This window comes from Megalopta genalis, chromosome 1, assembly GCF_051020955.1.
Source record: "Megalopta genalis isolate 19385.01 chromosome 1, iyMegGena1_principal, whole genome shotgun sequence".
NCBI classification, from domain to species: domain Eukaryota; kingdom Metazoa; phylum Arthropoda; class Insecta; order Hymenoptera; family Halictidae; genus Megalopta; species Megalopta genalis.
The window spans coordinates 28,460,891-28,481,323 of record NC_135013.1 but is presented as its reverse complement, the minus strand read 5'-3'; the positions used below and the strand labels follow the sequence as shown (position 1 = coordinate 28,481,323).

The 20,433-nt window shown below is 41.6% G+C and overlaps 1 protein-coding gene across 6 annotated transcripts in view; it reads left to right on the top strand.

Moving 5' to 3' along the window:
• LOC117222301 (ras-related protein Rab-37) overlaps positions 1-20,433 on the top strand; it is a 172,929-nt gene that overhangs the window by 104,008 nt on the left and 48,488 nt on the right. Inside the window, exon 1 of one of the 6 annotated variants that reach the window (XM_033473932.2) lies at positions 5,050-5,273. The exons of the other annotated variants lie outside the window; for them this stretch is intronic. The gene's annotated coding sequence lies outside the window, so the exon portion shown is untranslated. Of the gene's footprint in view, positions 1-5,049; positions 5,274-20,433 lie in introns of those variants that run through there. 6 annotated transcript variants of the gene reach the window in all.

The window sequence follows — 20,433 nt, the reverse complement described above, 5'->3', positions numbered from 1 at the left end:
CCCTTTCCGCGGCTGGATTACGCGAGCATCGTTTTATCAAACGTTAAACGCGATTTCACCGTTCACGTAACACCGCGACAGCCTTTCCGAGAAGCGTTCCCGCCGATCGTCGCGATCGACGATCAAATCCGGACGATCGCTAGGCGCCGGCATTCGACCGATGAAATATGGATGCGCGGAATAATGCTTGTTACCCGGCCGATGAATATTTCAAACAAATATCTCCATCTTCGTGCGCGCTCCGCTGTGCCGGCGCGACGCTTCCGCGAGCAGATCTGCATGCGTTCCGTTCGAATGTTGGTTTTACTTCGTTCCGCTCGAGTATGATTAGAATTTTATGTTTCCGCATGTCCGTAGGGTTCGATTTGTTCGGCCGAGTTTTCCTGATCGAATCGAAGTTATGACGTTCCGTCGAGAACTACATACGCGTTTTAGCGCATTCTTATCGAAAAATCTCGTTTTTTCAAGTTATTCGCGATATCGTGGATATTTCTGTCGTTATCTAGCTGCGATTAAATCCTCTGGTGTTTTCTTCGATCGTTTTTAATGTTGGTCTCGCGATTAGGAAAATGAGAATCCTTTGAACGTGATAAAACTGTATAGTGATATGAAGAAACATATTTTCAACATTGTTAGGTGCGATAAAGATGTACAGTAAATTCTCCCTAATTGACGCTCAGATTGTGCACAAATATGGACAATTTGGGAAGAGGAGATACGATTATTCGACCCTCGCGGCTCGTTTTTACAGCTGTCAAGAATCGGTAACTATAATAAACGAGGTGCAAAGCTCTAAAAATTGCATCTTCTTCTTCCCAAATTGTCCATTTTTATGCATAATCTGAGCGTCAGAATAAAGATACTTGGAAAATAAAAGAGTAGATCAAATACTGGATCATCGATTCGTGATCTCCCCCACGATTTTCTTAAGAGACCGACGTAGATCGCTGTGCTCAGAAAATATCAGATTGGATACCATTAAATTGTCGAGCACACAGTATTATTCTTGGAAACGAGCCTTATTACCTCACACAACTTCAGTCCACTCTGTCGAACGAACAAAAATCAAATACATATGAAAAGAGTGATACACATTCTCCACAATTAAAAATATCATATCGTCTCCGGAAGGACCATGCACTCAAGAATTAAATTCCAGAAAAAAATGCGAATCTGCCCAAAGTTCGTCAATTAATCGGCGTCGAAATAAAATCGAATTCGACGATCGAGTACAAATTTTATCGCCGATATGAAATTTCTCACTTGTCGCTTACGATAGGAACAATTTTGGCCGAGCGACGGCGGAGAATTTCGACAAATTGAAATCGGAACGGTATCGTTCACGATCCGAAAGCGGCGGCGTAACCGCGCGCCGCTGGCGAGAATTAACTTGCACGCGCGTCGAATAATTAAATGTCGCTCGTTAAGGCGATTAATAAGTGAATCGCGTCACCCGGCGATGTATGCATGTAGCCGGGAGCCGCGATCAGCCGGCGCGCATCGAACACTTTCACGGAAACAAGCGAATCGCGTAGCGAACCGTTCTCCCGGGTGTTTTCACCGCGCAACACGCCGCGCGACCCTTCTAACGAGCACGAATTTTGCAGTAATTAGCTGAAATAGTTATCGAAAGTCAGCTCTCCGCTGGGTTTCTCTAATTATTCGATCTCTGTCGCCGGATCGCTCGTTTGCTCCCCGCACGCTAGTTTCCTTGTTCTCGCCGGCGAAATTTCGCGGATCACGAAACGAGCGTGCAACGAGCACCACTTCAACCTTGTTACGTATTTTGTAAACACTCGGTTTGCGAGAACAATCTAGCTCGCTTTCGCTTGAAGAATCACTTAATTAACGAAACAGTCAAATTCGTGTGTTCATTAGATTACGGTCACTTATTAAATATGTACTCGGGGAAAGTCGACGAACCGAGATTCCTTTCAAACTGTCACAAATTGAATTGATATATATATATATATCAATATATATATCTCCTCTTCCCAAATTGTCCATTTTTCTGCACAATCGCACCTAACAATGTTGAAAATATGTTTCTTCATATCAATATACAGTTTTATCACGTTCAAAGGATTCTCATTTTCCTAATCGCGAGACCAACATTAAAAACGATCGAAGAAAACACCAGAAGATTTAATCACAGCTAGATAACGACAGAAATATCCACGATATCGCGAATAACTTAAAAAAACGAGATTTTTCGATAAGAATGCGCTAAAACGCGTATGTAGTTCTCGACGGAACGTCATAACTTCGATTCGATCAGGAAAACTCGGCCGATATATATATATATTAATCACAAATTGAATTGATATAAAATCGTTAAATTATACACTTGTTCCCGAATCGTGCAACACGAGACACGAAATCGTGTGCTACGATCGCAGTTTACTTTTAAATGCGTTCAAATGAAATGTGTTCAAATTAAATGTATTTATTCCTATTATAATTAAGCAATGAGATAAGATGCCGCACACGAAATCTCGAACACGTTTCCTCAAACCGGAATCAGCTGGACGTCGGTAGACGAGGTTAAAGTTTGTTGCGCACGGTGTTTATCGACTGTTCTTTGGTGGCGAAGTCGCGAACGCGTGAACCGTGATTCAATTAATGCAAAGCAGATCGGCGTCTTTAGGCGGCGGCCAGGTAACGAGGACCGCGCCGAGGCGTCGCGCTTAATCGGCTCTCAATTAACCGGCACGATAGAGGCGGCAGGCTGCATTTTTAAGCCGGACGTATCCGGGCCACGAAATCGGAACGCGGAACGCGGAAAACGAGTCGCCTTGGGAGCTCTTATCGCGAGGACTTCCTGCTGCCTCGGTTCACGAGTGACGTAAAGAGCCGTTCACACTGGCTGAACAAACGCTCCAGCTCGAGATTCCCGTTCGTTCCTTAGTCGATACTCTGCCGCGAAAGTGACTCTTGTTGGATCCAGTTCGTGCGCTCTCTCTCTCTCTCTCTCTCTCTCTCTCTCACTCTCTGCTGGCAAGAAACATTCTCTGCCCTTACAATTTGAACGTTCGTCGCTGCACAGTTTTGCCAAAAATTCCTTAAGTTTTTAAAAGTTTCTCGGAATCTCTGGAACTCGTTGACTTCGTTCTATTTTATAAATCCATGTCTGATAATTTAGTCTTCGCATTGCGACATTGCTGCGACATCGTTGCAACGATTTATTTATTCTTGAACGCACGATTTCGTTATTGTTTAATTTTCCACGTATTTTTGATAATTTCCGAAACTTCACATTTCACGAATTTTTCTCCGTACGTAAGAAATTTGAGACTGGAATTTTAGTCCATGCATCTCTGTGCACTGTAATCTGGCCTACAATATCGCATTCTTGAAAGCACGATTTTTCCACGAATTGAAACTATTTGATTTATATATATGGCAGAGCAGCGGAAAAACAATTTTTTAAAAATCTATACAGACCTTTCTGAAAATGGAACTTTTCTTACATTTCTACAGATAATTAAAACTGTCGTGCACTTTCTTCTTCCACAGTGGAATATTAAAAAGAAAAAAAAAACGTGTATATAATCTCACTGTTTTGAATGCACGCATTCGCGTGTTCGATAACCGCAGCTCGAACAAGCAAACGAAACGGTTCGCAAAAAGCTTCGACTAACATTTATTAAGCAGTCAACGAAATAACAGGTTAACATCAGCTTTAAACAGCCACGAACGGCTACCACTAATTAAATTCAATGAATTCGAACTTGTAACCGGCATCGTTCCGCGTTGCTTTCTGTTCCCCGGTATTCCCCGGTCATTATCTTTCTTGCGTTAGCTAGTCGTTGAAAGCTACAATAAGGGAACAGTATAATTATTTAATGAAAGGCTAATGAGAGAAGGATTCGCGCGCGGATTCAATCTAAACGCGGCAAGAAGCGCCGAGATCGCGAAGCTTATTCATTTATGAGCTTTGAACTGCTGTTCCCTCGATGATTAAATATTCATGTTGCATTTAATACCTAGTCAAAGGGTATCGGACGGCCATGCTAAATCGGGAGTAATCCGGTTCGCGGGAATTGCGCCGGGAATGTTGAATCTTATGTAAATGGATGAGGATCTTCCAGATGGAGCACAGTACAAATTTTCGTATAGAATGTCTTCGGAGAGAGAATCCATTGTCCTGTCCTGATTCAACATCGTTGACAATAGGGGACTAGACCGTATCGAATATCCTCCGTGTATTATTCTCAGCCCTTCGGTACAGCCTTTGCTTCCCTTTTGTCGGATTCAATTTAGCTACTCGATCATCGCCGATCGACCACAATCGCCATTTTGCTGGCGATCGTCGTTAGCCGCATCCTTTCCTGCGGCGCGATTTATCCTTCGAGATGATCTACTCGACTTCGAGATAGTTGTACCTTTACCTGCGCGTATTGTGAAATGAAAAAGAAAACGAACAAGAAATTGTTAGGTAAATATTACGGCTACTTCGCGGATCTCATTGTGAATCCGCGCGCGGCGGTTTTCGCGCAGTTTACCGCGGTTTAAACTGCGATCAGCGGAGACATAAAAAGAATTTTATGGAGCCGCACACTTCGCGAATACGGTAATGTCTCTCTAATTGTCGCTCGGATTGTCCACAAAAATGGACAATTCAGGAAGAGGAGATACGACTAATCGAGCTATGCGGTGCCTTTTCAAGACTCGAATAATCGTATCTCCTCTTCCCAAATCGTCCATTTTTGTGCGCAATCTGAGCGTCAATTAGGGAGACATTACTGTACTCAGAATGTGGAATGATCGAAACGACGCGTTCTTCAATATTTACTATGTAAATATTTGTTTCGCATCAAATAGCCGTTTGACAGCTAAAAACCCAAGAACGAGGACGCAGTGAAAAGCTGCAACACCACCGTGCTCGGGCACGATCTTCGTATTTCACTCAGCTGTCCCGACTGAGAACTCGTTCGACGTATGGCCTGGCCTAGTCGGCGACTTCGCGTTAGAGTCGCAACTCATTTCGCAGCTCGCAACCGTCCCAACACGCGCGCACAGTATCGAGAGAACGTTCGCGCAGTCAAGCGGATGTATCTTCATCCTCCTTTTGTGCTCGGCAACGGTGAATGAGAGTAAAATGACGCGTATCGCGCGAGAAACCGGGACCAGATCGTTTGTCAGGCATGTTTCCGCAGTGCGAGTGCAGAGCTGGTGACTGGCTGATGGAAAAGTTCACAGCGAGAAGCCGTCTTCGTCCCGAGACGACGATTTAGGCGACGCTCGGCCGAGAAGCAAGCAGTTACTTCACGGTATTTTTTCCCTCAACGAACCGTATTCTACTATCGGCTCTCCGTGTACTTCCTCGAACGGCAAACAAAAGTTCCGTCCCACGCTTCGTCGAGAGAGTCTATCCTTTGAAAGAACTTTGAACAAGGATTAAATCCAGTCGAGTACCAAAAGCTCCTCTTTGACACCCGGTTTGCACCCTCGAATGTTTTGTCGCTGTGATAGAATCTCGTTTATTCTAACTAATTAGTCGTACCTCGATTATCGAGCTTTCAAGATGACGCGAGATTTTTACGCTCTTTTATTCTTCTCTGCGAACCTTTGTTTTGGAATTTATTAAATTCAAAAATTTAATTAAAGAATCGATCGTCACGTATAATACTTATGCATTATTATATGTATCGTATCGTCTCCGATTGTCAAGATAGAGTCAAGAATTTTGTTGTCAAGAACTTCTGGTACACGAGATGAAATTGCAAACTGTGTCGAGCAACGCTCAAATCATCCTATTAAGGAATTACTATTCGTTTGCACGCGGTTCGTTTCGACAATCAACATCCGTGAAAAATGAAACGCTCGGAATATCGAGGGAATATTCAACTTGCAGTGCGAAAATTAGTTCGCGTAAATTCGCAAGCTTCGAAATATCACTAGCCAAAAATCGCGGGTGCGCGGTGCAGGCAAACATGCAGGGGTCGCAATTGAATCCCGGCGGAACTTTGTTCATAACTTTACGAGACGAGCTCGCGAGCTGGAAGGTTTTAAGCGGTCCCGCTTTACAAACGATCCACGGGACCTACGGGTTTTCCGATCGCGTCGGGTGTGTCCAGCAAATTCGGCCATTTTATCGCGAACCCGCGCGCGATCCGTTTATCGTTGCACAAACTCGCCGGTTTCGCGCGAATTAAACAACCCGCCGCGATTGGTTTCGGATCCGTGTCCATTCAGTTGGAATCTTCGATTCGATACATTGTTCGGATTGAGGGGTGCCGCGAATCCGTAAGCTTTCGCTTTTCGATTATTATCGCCGTTGGAAATCTCGTCGAAATCGGTTGACGTTGCGATAAGTAAAAAGTGGATCTTTATGCAAAATGAAAGTTGTCCGTTTTAATTATAAGAAACATGAGTTAGATGAAAATATTTTGTCTCTCTTAATAATTATAATAAGTTGGAATTAATGTAGCAATATCCTTAAATTCTTCCAATGTTTCTGCAGTTTTGCATCTGATCTACGCACTTCTGTCATAACTGCATTAAATCCGCAGTCTAGTTATGAGCTGTTAACATTTAAAGTCCGAGAAAACAGCAGTTTCACACGAATTTCAACCAGGAATCATTTTAACATCTTTTCGACATCATTTTGACGTCTTTCAGTGGCTATACCTAACCTTGGCTGTACGTCAAACCATTTCAATGATACTTTCGGTACGCATATAAATTAACGAGATCTAGGAAACGCATTTTTTACCGTAATTTGTTAGCGAATCACTACGCGCGAATTTCGATGCAATCCATCTCGCGCGAGTAAACGCTCGGGAAAATAAAATACAGAAGTAGCCCCGGTGAACACGGGATTATTACGCAAATAAATGCAATCGACCGGGTTCGGTACATTCGCAAATATTTCGGGAAATTTGTTTCGCGTTGCCGGATATTGCAACGGAGGTTATCAATTTGGGATATAGAATTCGCCGGAGCGTTAGCCTGTCGCCGACCAAATACGCGGAAGAGAATATTCGTTTGCGAGAACGGGAATGCAATCTTTGTTCCGGGGGACAATCGCGAAGACGATCCTTTCGAGAATTCAATATTTTATACGATTTTGAAAGTTAAGCGATCACCGCAGACGCAATCTGACGGGAAAACAATTTCGCTAGCGTTCTTAAACAAATTCAATATGTCTTATTAAATTCTTTCGCTAAATTTTGTATTCGAAAATAAACAAAATAATAACAAAATTTAATATATCTTATTAACTTCTTTTGCTAATCTTTTTATTAAAAAATGAACAAAGTCAAAAGAATGTAATATATCTTATTTGATGAATATAAAATTAATTATGCTCGAAAATAAACTAAAGGCGTAGAAATGGTCACCCAACAGTAACTGGCTCCACAACAATAACTATGAATAACTATTATTTTTAGCGTATCATCGGAATTTTAAATAAACGAAAATTATTATATATATATATCGTCGCTTTTCAGTACATAAAACTCGATCGAACAGTCCATTTTAATCCGAAAACGAAGAATTAATTTGTGAAACACGGGATTAAGGTATCGGCTTAGTCAGAAAATTAATTTGAGGATCACCGCGTTGTCTTTCGTATTTATTTTGCGATAAATCGAGAGCTCGCGGTCAGCGCTTAAGAAGACAAATGCATTTGTAGTCAGCTCCCCTTTTATTCGAACAGAGCATTACCAACATCGATATCAAGCTTTTCACCGATCAGAGAAATTGGCAAATATAATATATAAAATAATTATTTTAATGTCAGTGTCGGATCTGCAACAGCGTTGTGTTTTACTTCGCTCGTATAATACGCGTGTTATCTCGCGGCGAACGGTGCGCCGAAATGAAACTCTCGTCATTCCGCATTAAAATTCGCCGTTAACGGCGAGAACAATCGCGGATTCCGGAGCGTGGTCTCTCTCGATCTCTGTCGGGACGCGTTCATTCGGTCGCCATTTCCCCCCAGAAACTCCCTATATCCTCGTTACATCGCGAAGAATAGGGAGAAACGGCTTCGAGCGGATCTAATATCGGCAACGTTCCCGCCGAATACAATTTCGCGTCCAATTCGCGAGAACGGTGAATGCGGAACGCATTCGGATTCTGCACCGAGGCCGGGCAATTTCCGGCGCCAAGTAGGAGCCTTCTCCGGCGCGCGAATCTCCGTCTTGTAATAACAAGTCCGCGAATAAGCTCTCGGGGACTCGAGGGACTCGGACAACTCGTTTAACTAGATCAGTTCCGGGATTCGGCCGAATCGGATCCTGATCCTTTCCGCTGACGTCCGCCGGACACTGTTGTCACGAGAATCGTCCGACACATCCGCTGACGACCTCCCGAAGCGGTGTCAGCGCGTTCGGCTAGCCCGGTTCCTCAATCCTCTTATCGATCAATCGGGTCGTTTCGTAAACAATCTCCTCCGACGCCCGATCTTTTAACCATGAATCCTCCCGAACGAACGTTGACCTCTCCTTTTACACCACGCGGCAATTATTTCCGCTCGCGAATTTTTTCTAGTTTCGATACCGAGGCGTGTGCGCAGAACACTTTCCTTTTTATATCTTTTAGTCATTCACTTTGCTCTCTGAATTATTTACGCTTCGTTCTTGGCGCATGTTTCGGTACGAAGGCGATTCAACGACAATTTACAACTTTATTTTCTAATACGTTTTTTATATTTCGTACTTGACAATTTTTCAAATTAACAAAAACGAGGCTGTGACGTTTCTGAAACATGATCCGATCGTGTTATTGGACAATTTTCTGATTTTAAGGTCACGCTGAGGTGATTTAAAACGATGAAAATTCAGGAAAGAATGAAAGCGTTTTTGGTTTTTTGCGCTCAATTTCTATGGTTTTATTATTTTAGAGAGAGAGAGAGAGAGAGAGAGAGAGAGAGAGAGTCTAGAGAATATTCGAGATTTTCTGGAATCCAAGATAATTGGCAAATTTTCGTGCACCGTGGAATTTTTATCTGCGTAAAATAAAGGTTAAAAGTACTGCTTATGCTAACACGCGAGTCAAAGCGGCACGAATCCGAAGCAAAATATTGACACTGCGCTGTCCAAATAAAAGAGATGGTATCAGGATCCGGCGCGATAATAAAAATAGCCGCGAGCGTTAGCGTCACGGTGGAAATTAACGTGATTATTCATGGACTGACCCGAAAATCGTCGACGAGTACGGTTATCCACCCCGAAGACGATGTCCCCGTTTCAACGGCGCCTCGGGTACCGAATTTTGGGGGGCGGTTTCGTGGCACTGCGTACAGTAACCGGTCCGTCGTCGCCAGGGTGTCTGACCCTCTTATCGGACAGAGCTCCTCTTCGTAAATCCAACGAGACCCGCCTGTGGGTCGAGCTCAACTATATTTCACAGCGTCCTCTGTCCTTCCGGCTCGCGATTCCGAGACGGACTCTCGAGGAGGGTTGAACAAATGCTCGTTGAAAAATGAACAGTACCGTATTCGTGGAACGTCGTCGAACCAGTGACGATCGGCAAGATCGACGACGGGATTGCGAGAAAGTTTTAACGAGATTGATCGGTTTCGCGTGTGCTTCCGAAGAATCCACGCTGATTAAAGGAAAATCGAACATGGAATTAGACTCGATATTTTTATTCAATCGACGTCGAGACTCGCCAATTTGTACCTGTTGATCATGAAATTTTTCGCGCGTTTTTAAAAACGTGTAGGCGAAATGCGAAACTGTGAAGACTTTCGGCGATTTTAAAAAATTAATGAAGAAGGAGATACATTAGCCATAGTCTAATTATTATGAGCTGAATATTCTTCAATATTCGAGACATCGAAACATAATTTATACATTAAAAACTTTTGTGTCACGAAGTACGAATCGAAGGTTGGATATTTCTTGACTTTGTAGAACTTTCTGCGACTCGTTCGAGTGAAATATTAATTATCGGATTAATTTCGAGATTCAGAGAAAGTAATAGGTGCGAGATGTTAGATCGCGGATTTTATAGCGAAACGAGCTGCTTCCTATTTAAAACGCATGCTTTATCCAGCTGTGGTCAACGACCCAGCGCCCCTGTCCTCACCCTTAGCTGACTCGAACGATCGGAAGCGAGATCGAAGTTCTTTCATCTCTCGGGGAAAAAAGAGCCGTGCGGAAGTCCACCCCCGGACCTGATCGTATCCGCGCACGGAAGGTGGATGAAACGATCATCGATCGCGCGAATGTACCACCTGCGACCGTTTACGAAGCTAAATACGACATTTTTCACGTTTGATAACAACCGCCGTTATTATCGATCGATTCAGTCGATATTGTCGTTGGAAATATTTCTCGTTCATCCGAATCAGAGTTGGGCAAAATTTTATTCGGATGACGGATATAAGGGAGAAGGATTAACGAATAAAATTTTATTTGACAATATCGAATAAATATTCAATCGAATAAAAGCTTATCTGGATTACAATTTATCCGAGTACGATTTTAGTCGAATAAGAAGGTACTTTTTATTCGAATAAGAATTTATTTGAATAGAAATGAAATCGAAAAGTAATCGATTTGAAACAATTATTGGCATTATTACTCGAATAATATTACAATCTATATCGGAATAATTTATTCGAATAAAAAATAGAGAATTATTCGAATAAAAAGTGAAGAATTATTCGAATAAAAAGTGAAGATTTATTCGAATAAAAAGTGAAGAATTATTCGAATAAAAAGTGAAGAGTTAATCGAATAAAAAGTGAAGAATTAATCGAATAAAAAATGATGAATTATTCGAATAAGTAGAAAGAATAATTTGTTACGAACACTGAATAATTGTTATTCGAATAACGTAATCGACCAAAACGCATTCGTTCGAATAATTATTTTAGATAAATATTCCCCTAGAAAACAATTCGAATAATGCCCAATTCTGATCTGAATATCTCTGAATTCTTAAAGTGACTGAATAATTCTTCGTTAACAGCGCGATCGTCGTAATGCAAGATATATTAATATTGCAAAGTGTAGAACACGAGTATCCCGGATTATCCAGTTGGCCCGAATTCGCGATTGCCTGCGACACGATTACGTGCCTGTAATTAATTAGCGACCGGCCGCGGTTTTGCTATTAAATTATGACTACATCGTGCCTCTAGTCGAACAACTGACGGGTCGAAATTTGAGCTCAGCGGGTCGCACCCTCGTCCTGCAACAATGGGGCCGTTTCGGAATCTGGACACGGGGACGGGTATCATAATTCAAAGACCACGAATGCCATAACATTGTGGGCCGATCGATAGAGCCCCGAAAAGAACGACTAAACATTTCCGTACGTACGCAATACGCTGCGTAATTTCGTGTTCTCCCTTTCGTAATCGGAAATCTGCGATGTAAAATTTTTACGATATTTTTATGATATTATATAAGAAATCTTGTAGGGGTCAATTGTTGTAAAAATCAGAAGACAAGAATGACATAGTAATACTCTTAAAATCTGTTTAACATCGTTACAGCTTTGTAATTCACCCTGCTGGCTTTGCACTCTTTTTATGAATTAATAAAACTCAGTCTACTCTCTTGCCGCGTTGCACTTCTCATGATAAATAGTCCCATTTTCACTGGGAATTATAATGTCACGTCTTAATGTGTTTAATCAAGAAACTTACCAGCGTCAAGCAATTTGCGCTGCACTAGTACAAATCGCGGATTTTTATGCGAACCCTTTATGACGCCATGTAATTTATTTCCCTTGTTAAAAGTTTTAATAACTTCGCGATAAAGTTGCACGGTTTAATTGGCGTTCATCGGAGTTTACACCGTTTACCTCTTGCACATTCGCGTTTCGTATAAATCGGAGGAACAGTTTAACAGTTCAGTAAGAACCGCGACACGAAGCGTTCACTGATCTTCGATCGTCGAAATAAAAACTATAACTCCAACAATTTTACTAAACGTAAAATAACTATAGTTTAGACCAATATTTCCATGAAAGGGTACGGTTCGTTAATCACAGTCTTCTGGCGCTAAGTACGTTATTCACGATCATTTCTGCTTAAAGAAGAGTGAAAAGATGTAGGACACTATGACCACGCTAATATGATTGTAATATTGTTAATTAAAAAGGGGATTCCGTTGAATCGCTCTGTTCTACAGAATTTTCGCAGGAGATCCTTTCGCTAGAACGAGTTTTTAAGCCGATCGGAATTTTCGTCCCGACCGCGGACGTTGATTCGCTTTCATCTGCTTTGTGCGGCGTTTCATCTTTGCGTGAAAAACCGGCCCCGGCTAATTAACCTTTTCATACGTTTCACAACCGGCTCGCTCTACCGTACGGACGGATAAAACGTAAGGTGTTGTTTTTTTTTTAATTTTTCGGTCATTTAAAAAACGTCACCCCGGTACAGGCGACGATGACACGCGAACGTTCACGGCCTGCTTTTACGTTCGCCATTTTGCGTTTATTAACGACCGAGCAGCCGTGTCAAATTTGCTCGTTCCAGCTTTAGCCAGCGTGTTCTACCTGTAATCCGTTTATCCGCGTCTGTAACGGACAATACGGTTTTTGAAGGATCATTAAACGCAGGATAATTGCACGGAAAACTGTGCAGCACGATCTGCGATTAATAAAAACACACGATACGATTTTTATCGGTGAGGCTAATAATGGCGTCTCGGCGAAGTTGAGATTTTCGTAACGGTGATTAATGTTTCGTCGGTCAAATTAGTGACCCTGATAGTTCTTTATCGAACAGTAAAATTATTTATTTATCGTCGCAGCGAAGTTCGCCGACGAAACACGAAATACGCGGATGCTTTAATGGCAAATTAAGCAAATCCAATCGCCAATTAGGGAAATATACGTTTGTTTGCGATATCGCTAAACGTGAAATATTTGCAATACTAGGCACGGTTTAATTGAGATATCTTTAGCATGCATCGCGTAAATATAAAATGAAAAATAATTACGGTGAAAATATTTCAGATACACGGAAGTTTTCGTTTCCGTTTTTAATTATAATAGCGGTATACCGTAACGATGTAGATGTTATATTATATCGTAGAAACCAAGATCCAAGTGTCCGTAACATTCGACAAAAATTCTCGAAAAATTGACGCACCATGAATCATAGCTATTGTTCACCACAATTCCGATCTCTGTTCCAGTGTCAGTTCTTTTCCGTGATTTGTGACAGTGATTTGTATTGTTTTATCCGGACTCCTTCTGAAATAGAATAACTTTTTTCACATTGAACGAACTGTCTCGAATTTTTTGCAGATGTCAGAGAGTTCAGTTTACTGCACAATGACTAAAATTCTGTCCTCTTAATTTTTCCATTATTTGTAAATGTCGAAAATCGTGAGAAACCTGCGATTATCGCCATTTTTTAATTTAATTTGTAACTCAATCTACAAAAATGCACCGTTTAAACTCTCGTTACAAGCCCCGATGAAACAATTAAAGATGGGAGTTCTCATTCCCACCGATTGTAACTTAAAAAATGAATTTATCCTCCGGTAAACTAGTCCTTTTAGCGACTCAAAAAATAAAAAAAAAATACAAGCTATTTCGTCCGATTTGAAAAAAGTTATTCTGTTGTAAAATGCGCCCGAATATTAATTCGAGTTACCGCAATGTCGGTCATTCGACGGTGAATTCGCGGAAGGGAGACCTTTCTATTTTCCCGTCTCATTAACACGAGTAAAAACAATGAAAGCATCCTTGTTTGGCCAAGATATTGTCTCCCGCTCTGCCATAAGCGGCAACGATACAACAATCGACACCATAACGAACAGTTGGTTTCGCCAAACGGTTCCGATCCCACCCAGAAGGAGACATTCGACTCGCACTATCTGTCCCGTTCAAAGTGGAAATCCGCGGACTCGCGAATCGATCCTCCGACAAATAGACCCGCATCGTGTCCGTCGTTCGCGCGTAAATTACCAATGCCCGTAATTTCGAACGGATCTATCTCGGCCGTTCCGTCGACGTCGAACCAAGGGGTTACGCGCGTTTGATCAGGCTCGAACTAAGCTAATATTACGTTCCGTTTAATAACGAAAGGCTTGGCTTCGGGAGCTATATTTCCAAAAGCTTTCCAACAGATTTTAATTAAAAATACTGCCTCTCCATTCCGTTTCGGTGTAGATCAATACGATTAAATTTCCTCGGTTTGCACTTTATAAAAAAAACATCCGATTTTATGTACACTGGCCAAAACAAATATAGCGTAGGAAAATGTTGGATGAAAATTGGCCAACTTTGACCGACGATCGCTCCGCGAAAAATCATCGTAGGATGATGATCTTTTTTTTAAATTAAAGCTTGGAACCTCTTTTTTAAGACAATGTTTCTCGATTTTAAGTTTGATGCACGCTCACTATCGTGACTATTTAAATGCGAGGCCATGTTTGTTAGGTTGGAAATTGCGAAGTTCGACGAAATGCACGGACTTTGTAAAATTTTCCTCGGGGATGCTGTTTGCAGCTGAATAGAGTTCGATCCCTCCCCTTTCAATGAAAAAAAGAGAAACGTGGCTGCGATTTTTTTTCGCAAAGTTACAGCACTGTGAAGTAACCATTGTCAATCTCGTACGCCGGTCCTCTGGAAAGGGATTAGTCGACTCATAGAAAATCAACGATATCAACAACATCAGTCAAAATTAGGCCAACTTTTTTGAGCGAAGTATGAAGAATTGTATAATTTTTACGTAGATCGTGGAGATTTATTCGAATTCACGTCTGCACGAATTGTTTTATACGAAAATATCCGTTTTAAGTTGTATAGGATGAAAAAGTAATTGAAAAAGTAATTGAAATATTATGAACAAAATTTACAAACTATATCAATTCCTTTCTAATACTGATCATTACCTAATAATTCACTACGACTATAACGACGCAGTTTTAGATAGAGGAGAACGGCAGGTGAATGCGTAATGCATGATAATAATAATTATTCTTTCAAACGAAGAAATTTATATCGTTTTTAAACATTCAAATATGCGGGCGAGACCAGTCATTTCCACTTAAGGGGTTAACGAACATATGGAATCCCCTAACGGCCGAGTAAATTCTCGGCTCCGCTCGCGGTTCGCCGCCGCGGCCGACGAATTCCTCTGGTCGCCGCCGTTTAAAATTCACGGCGCGGCAGCAGAAGGGAGCCCAGAAACGCAAGGAGAAAGTGAAACGAGCTTAAGGCGACCCCGGGTATCGCGTATCCTCGCGAATCTCGCGCGAGCGATAGCTACGCCTCGCTGATTTTAATTCGTCGACGCCATGTAACGGGCCGCCGCGAAAACAACCGGCCGCCGAGAAATTGTACGCGGTCCTCGGGCGCGTTTCCAGACTTCTGACGCGATTGTTCGCGCGGATCATCGTTAAAGATATTTTACGGCCGGTCGTCAAGACGGAAATTAATCGGAGCAGTGCCGCTTTGGTCTCGAATGATCGTCGCCGCGATTGCACAACGTGGACGGTGTCGTGGATTTTTATGCGGATGCAAATTTTCTGCGCGGTCCCGGAAACGGGGCGGATTTTTCACGATTTAGAGGAATCCAAGATAAGATGGAAATTTGACTGGAAGATTGCTGTGTTCTACGTGTAATTCTACAATGTTGTTCCACAAGTGATCGCTAATTCTCTATTCAGCAGATGCGACATTAAGTAAATTGAATTATAAAGAAAAATTCCTCTGTTATTTGTTTCTTGGGAATTTGATTGCAAATACTGTGCATACAATTTTCTGTAACAATTCTAGAGAAAGTAGAATTTATCTGGAATCTTAAAAATCGGTGAAGCGATTTTTTAACGTATGGCACAGGAGTTGAAATTAATTGAGGAAAATGCTTTAGTTTAGCAAAGCGAAGAGATTTATTTAATCGTTGATATTTATACGCTAGTAGATTTTTGCCCGAATATATAAAATTGCCAACGTCAACAAATATCGTTAAAATCAAAAGGTACGATCGAAGACGTACAATGCGAAGTCTCGAATTTGAATAATAGAGATCTGCAGGATATTGAAAGTCAAATCCGCGGGTCTCGTCCATGGGATTCAAATACTTGAAATTTACAGGATTTCCAAATTCGGATGCATGAAATTCGCAGCGTCTTTCTGGCACGGAGCCTTCTTGAAACGTAGCTGCTGAAGGCACTTTCAAATTCAAATACTGCCACAGCCTGGCAGTCTTTTCCAATTTACGTATCTGGAAATAGATTTCCCTGTTGAATTCTTAGGAAATTTCGCGCAGTAAAAATGCGCGCGTGTGCAACCACGCGGACTAAAACGAACTCGAATGATCGGAGAGAGAATGCATGGATCTGTTCTCTGAATTTTTGTTTAGACTTGTTCAAGAACGAACTTTTATGAATGAAACAGAACTGGATGAGACTCGAAATAAAATATGCATCATGCAGTACTATTCTTGAAGGGAACAGAGCCTGATCATTTCTATTATGAAACTGTCACTCGCATCCATTAAATATTCCGTGGATCTATATTTCTTCTGACCGTCAATTAAATTTTCTTTCTGTTTTAACTAGCTATCAAAAGTTAATAGCAGTGCCTTCAGACATCATGCGTCTCGATAGAATGATCTCCTTCGTCGAATGAGAATATCATAATATTTCAGAACGCACTAATGCTTCCCAGTGTCACCTGTGCCCAGCAGTCGCGTCGCGCCCATTTGTATCACGTTGTGTCGCGCACGTGCTCCGTATTGACTTTCTGCGACGGAAATAGTAATCGGCTGCTATTTTAGCGCGGAAATGTGTCACAAAGTGGTCATGTGCCACTGCCCTTCGCCCTGTCAATCGCACATGAGCCAGCCATCATATCGGCTTTACGGTTCCTCTTCTTCTTCTTCATTTTCGCCGCCGCGAAACTGCCATTCTTCGTTTCCCCTAATCGAATGCCGTTTCCCCCCTCGTTCGACCATTATTTCAATTTTATCGCGCGGCCCTATGAACCGTGCACATCGCACGCGAATTATAGACGTAAACATTCGCGATAATGTCGTTCACGTATCGATTTCGCCGACTGAATTATTTATTTAACGTTCAACGTTCGTTCGTTTGTTCACGCGGCAAACGCTTTCGTGGAAAAAAAGAAGGTGAACGATGCAGGCGATCGCTAGCGTCAAATATTATTTCTGAGATTTTATGCATTCGTGACGCAAACGGCTGAAATAGTCGGAAAACACTGAAAACGTGAGAGAAGTTTATGGACGAGAAGGTTATGGAATTATGCTTATTAATTACTAGAGTGCGGATCTTCGTGCGATTTCTTGCTCGAGCGCTTATTTTTTCAGAATTCATGAAAATTCGTTACAGCGAACCTAATAAACATGCTGTCCATTTTATGCGATTTCTGCATTTTTATGCATTTCATGTTTTCTGCTATTTCGTAAGTTTTCGAGTACCATAAATAACAATTACTAAGAAATGAAACAGATCTTTATCTAACTTTTGTTTCGCTAAATAGTTCTGTAAATAAGTACACATTTCTCTCGTTGAGATTTTTTTCTCCTTCTTTCTCAAACTGTTCGATAAACTTGTATCCGAAGTTACGCTCGAATCGCGCGGAATTTAAAAATATCATTTTTCCGTTCGTTTCGATGAACGATTTCGATCAGATTCGGCGGTCACCGACCGACTTTATTTGCTCGTCGACCGATCGCGCACAGGGCCGCCATAAAAGTCACATTTTATTTTCAGTCACCATGTATGCGCCGACGAATGCGTAACATTTCGACGCGGATTGCGTAAAGCACCGGCGAGAAAGTCGTGAAATTCGGGCGTGTAAAGTGCTGCTGCAACCTTTTACATAACTGGTGGTACTCGAACGACCGGCGAAGCACTGCACATCGTTCCTTGTTTTTGCTCTCGAATCGAGGAGATCGACGTGCGTTCGTTGCGAGAACCTACGCCGATACCGGTGTGTCCGTGAGAGGAGGGAAAACGACGTAACTACGCCGATACACATCCATCTTATGCCACATCATTTGCACGATGCCGTCATTTGGAATGCTCTTCCAATATTTTCTACCGGTCTGTCATCGATAGCGTAAAAAGAATACCGAAAATCAAAAAGTCTCGCAAAATCGAACTACGGTAAATTCTCCCTTCCTCGAGCTTGTAAACAAAAATGGACAATTTGGGAACCACGTTTCTATAATCGTTGACAATCGGCAAAAATGAGCCGCGAGACAATTTGGGAACCTCATTTTTATAACTGTCGACAATCGGCAATTTTGAAAATGAGCCGCGAGGCTCGAATGATTATTTATTATTATATATATATTATTATTGTTATTATATATATATTATTATTATTGTTATTATATATATATATTATTATTATTGTTATTATATATATATATAATATATATTATATATATATATATTTATTATTATATAATTATATATTATTCGAGCTATAATCGTTCTCCTCTACCCAATAAGCTCCTAATACCCTCTAATAAGCTCCTCTACCCAAATTGTCCATTTTCTTTTTCAAGCTGAAGGAAACTTGGGAACAATTTACTGTAATTTCCTTTTAATTATTAATTTCCCGAATTATATATTATTCGAGCCTTAATCGTTCTCCTCTACCCAATAAGCTCCTAATACCCTCTAATAAGCTCCTCTACCCAAATTGTCCATTTTCTTTTTCAAGCTGAAGGAAACTTGGGAACAATTTACTGTAATTTCCTTTTAATTATTAATTTCCCGAATTATATATTATTCGAGCCTTAATCGTTCTCCTCTACCCAATAAGCTCCTAATACCCTCTAATAAGCTCCTCTACCCAAATTGTCCATTTTCTTTTTCAAGCTGAAGGAAACTTGGGAACAATTTACTGTAATTTCCTTTTAATTATTAATTTCCCGAATTATATATTATTCGAGCCTTAATCGTTCTCCTCTACCCAATAAGCTCCTAATACCCTCTAATAAGCTCCTCTACCCAAATTGTCCATTTTCTTTTTCAAGCTGAAGGAAACTTGGGAAGAATTTACTGCAATTTCCTTGAAAATACAGAATTGAACTTAGAGTATCGGAGCTCATTCCGGCTAATTTATCAGCTGACGCCTTATTTACCAGAAACTAATTAACAATCTTTTCAGTAAAACCAATAGAAATTGATTTATCCAAATGCATCGCGATACGAGCGAACGCCTAAACACGTGCAAAGAATTGTGTCACACGTATGCACTTAGCGATTCATTAGCAATCAATTGGACGAATCGTCATTTTGATTGGCTGACAAACGAAGTGTTCCGATCCCATCCCCGCCCCCGGAAACAATGGGACAATAATTCCCCAAAACAACGGGGATTCGACAGCGGTGATTTACACAGAAGGAACGCCGTTTCTGCTCGTTTAATAATCGCGAGGTTCGATAAATAACGGCGATCGCATAACGGTCCCAGACTAATTAATTTCATTCGAATATCGACGGGGTTTCGCGAGACGACAGATCCGGCCGGAAATAATAGCGGACAATGAGAAGCACGGCGCGCAGTCGTTTGCGCGGCCGGTGTTTTTAAAATGCAATAACGAAAGTGTGGAAATGAGAAAACGGGGCGGGGGGGGGGGGGGTAGAGCGAGAAACGCACCGCGACAAAGTGAATAATACCGAAGGGCCGGGCATTCGATAGGATGCGCGCCGATGAAGGCAGATGTAAACACAAAGGACACACGACAATGAGATCCCCGGGCGTGTGCTCGAGCGACGCTGCGGCCAGATTTCCTTCTTCCCCGGGTTTCCACGAATAAGCGCGCTTAATGTTCCGCGTTGTTTACCGCGCTCGGCGTCCCGCGATTTTCCACGGATTAACCGAGGCGGACCGGGAAAAGATATAGACCCGGTCGTTCCGTTTCAATGGACAACTGTACGAGTATTTCGCGGCAAATCGCTCGGCTCGTCGAACAAAGACGCGCGCTCTCCGTCTCGAAATTATTCTATAACCCTTGGGCTACATCGATTCGTTCGGAAGTACGCGAGTTTCGCGAGCTGCTCGAAGAGGAACTTGCGCGCGGATAGATAATCGCGTAGGTAAAATTGCACCGTGGAAAGTCGACCGAAGTCGAAAGAGGCAGCAGATCGTGAACCGGATTGTCTAAAATCAGAAAGAAATTTGCAAGGCAATTTAAGAGGAATTGCCAAGTTAACCGTTTCTACTCTACCGGCAGATTTAAGTTTGTGGTATAGTTTGATAAAACAGACATTAGTTAGAGGTTTTACCGTTTAATTATCAACGTGAGAATGGTGTATGTCACTAATTGTCTCTCTAATTGACGCTCAAATCTTCCACAGAAATAGACAATTTGGGAAGAGGAGATACGATTATTCGAGCCTTGCGACTCGTTTTTATAGTTACCGATTTTCAACAATTATAAAAACGAGCCGCAAGGCTCGAATAATCGTATCTCCTCTTCCCAAATTATATAATATAATATATATATATATATAATATAATAAT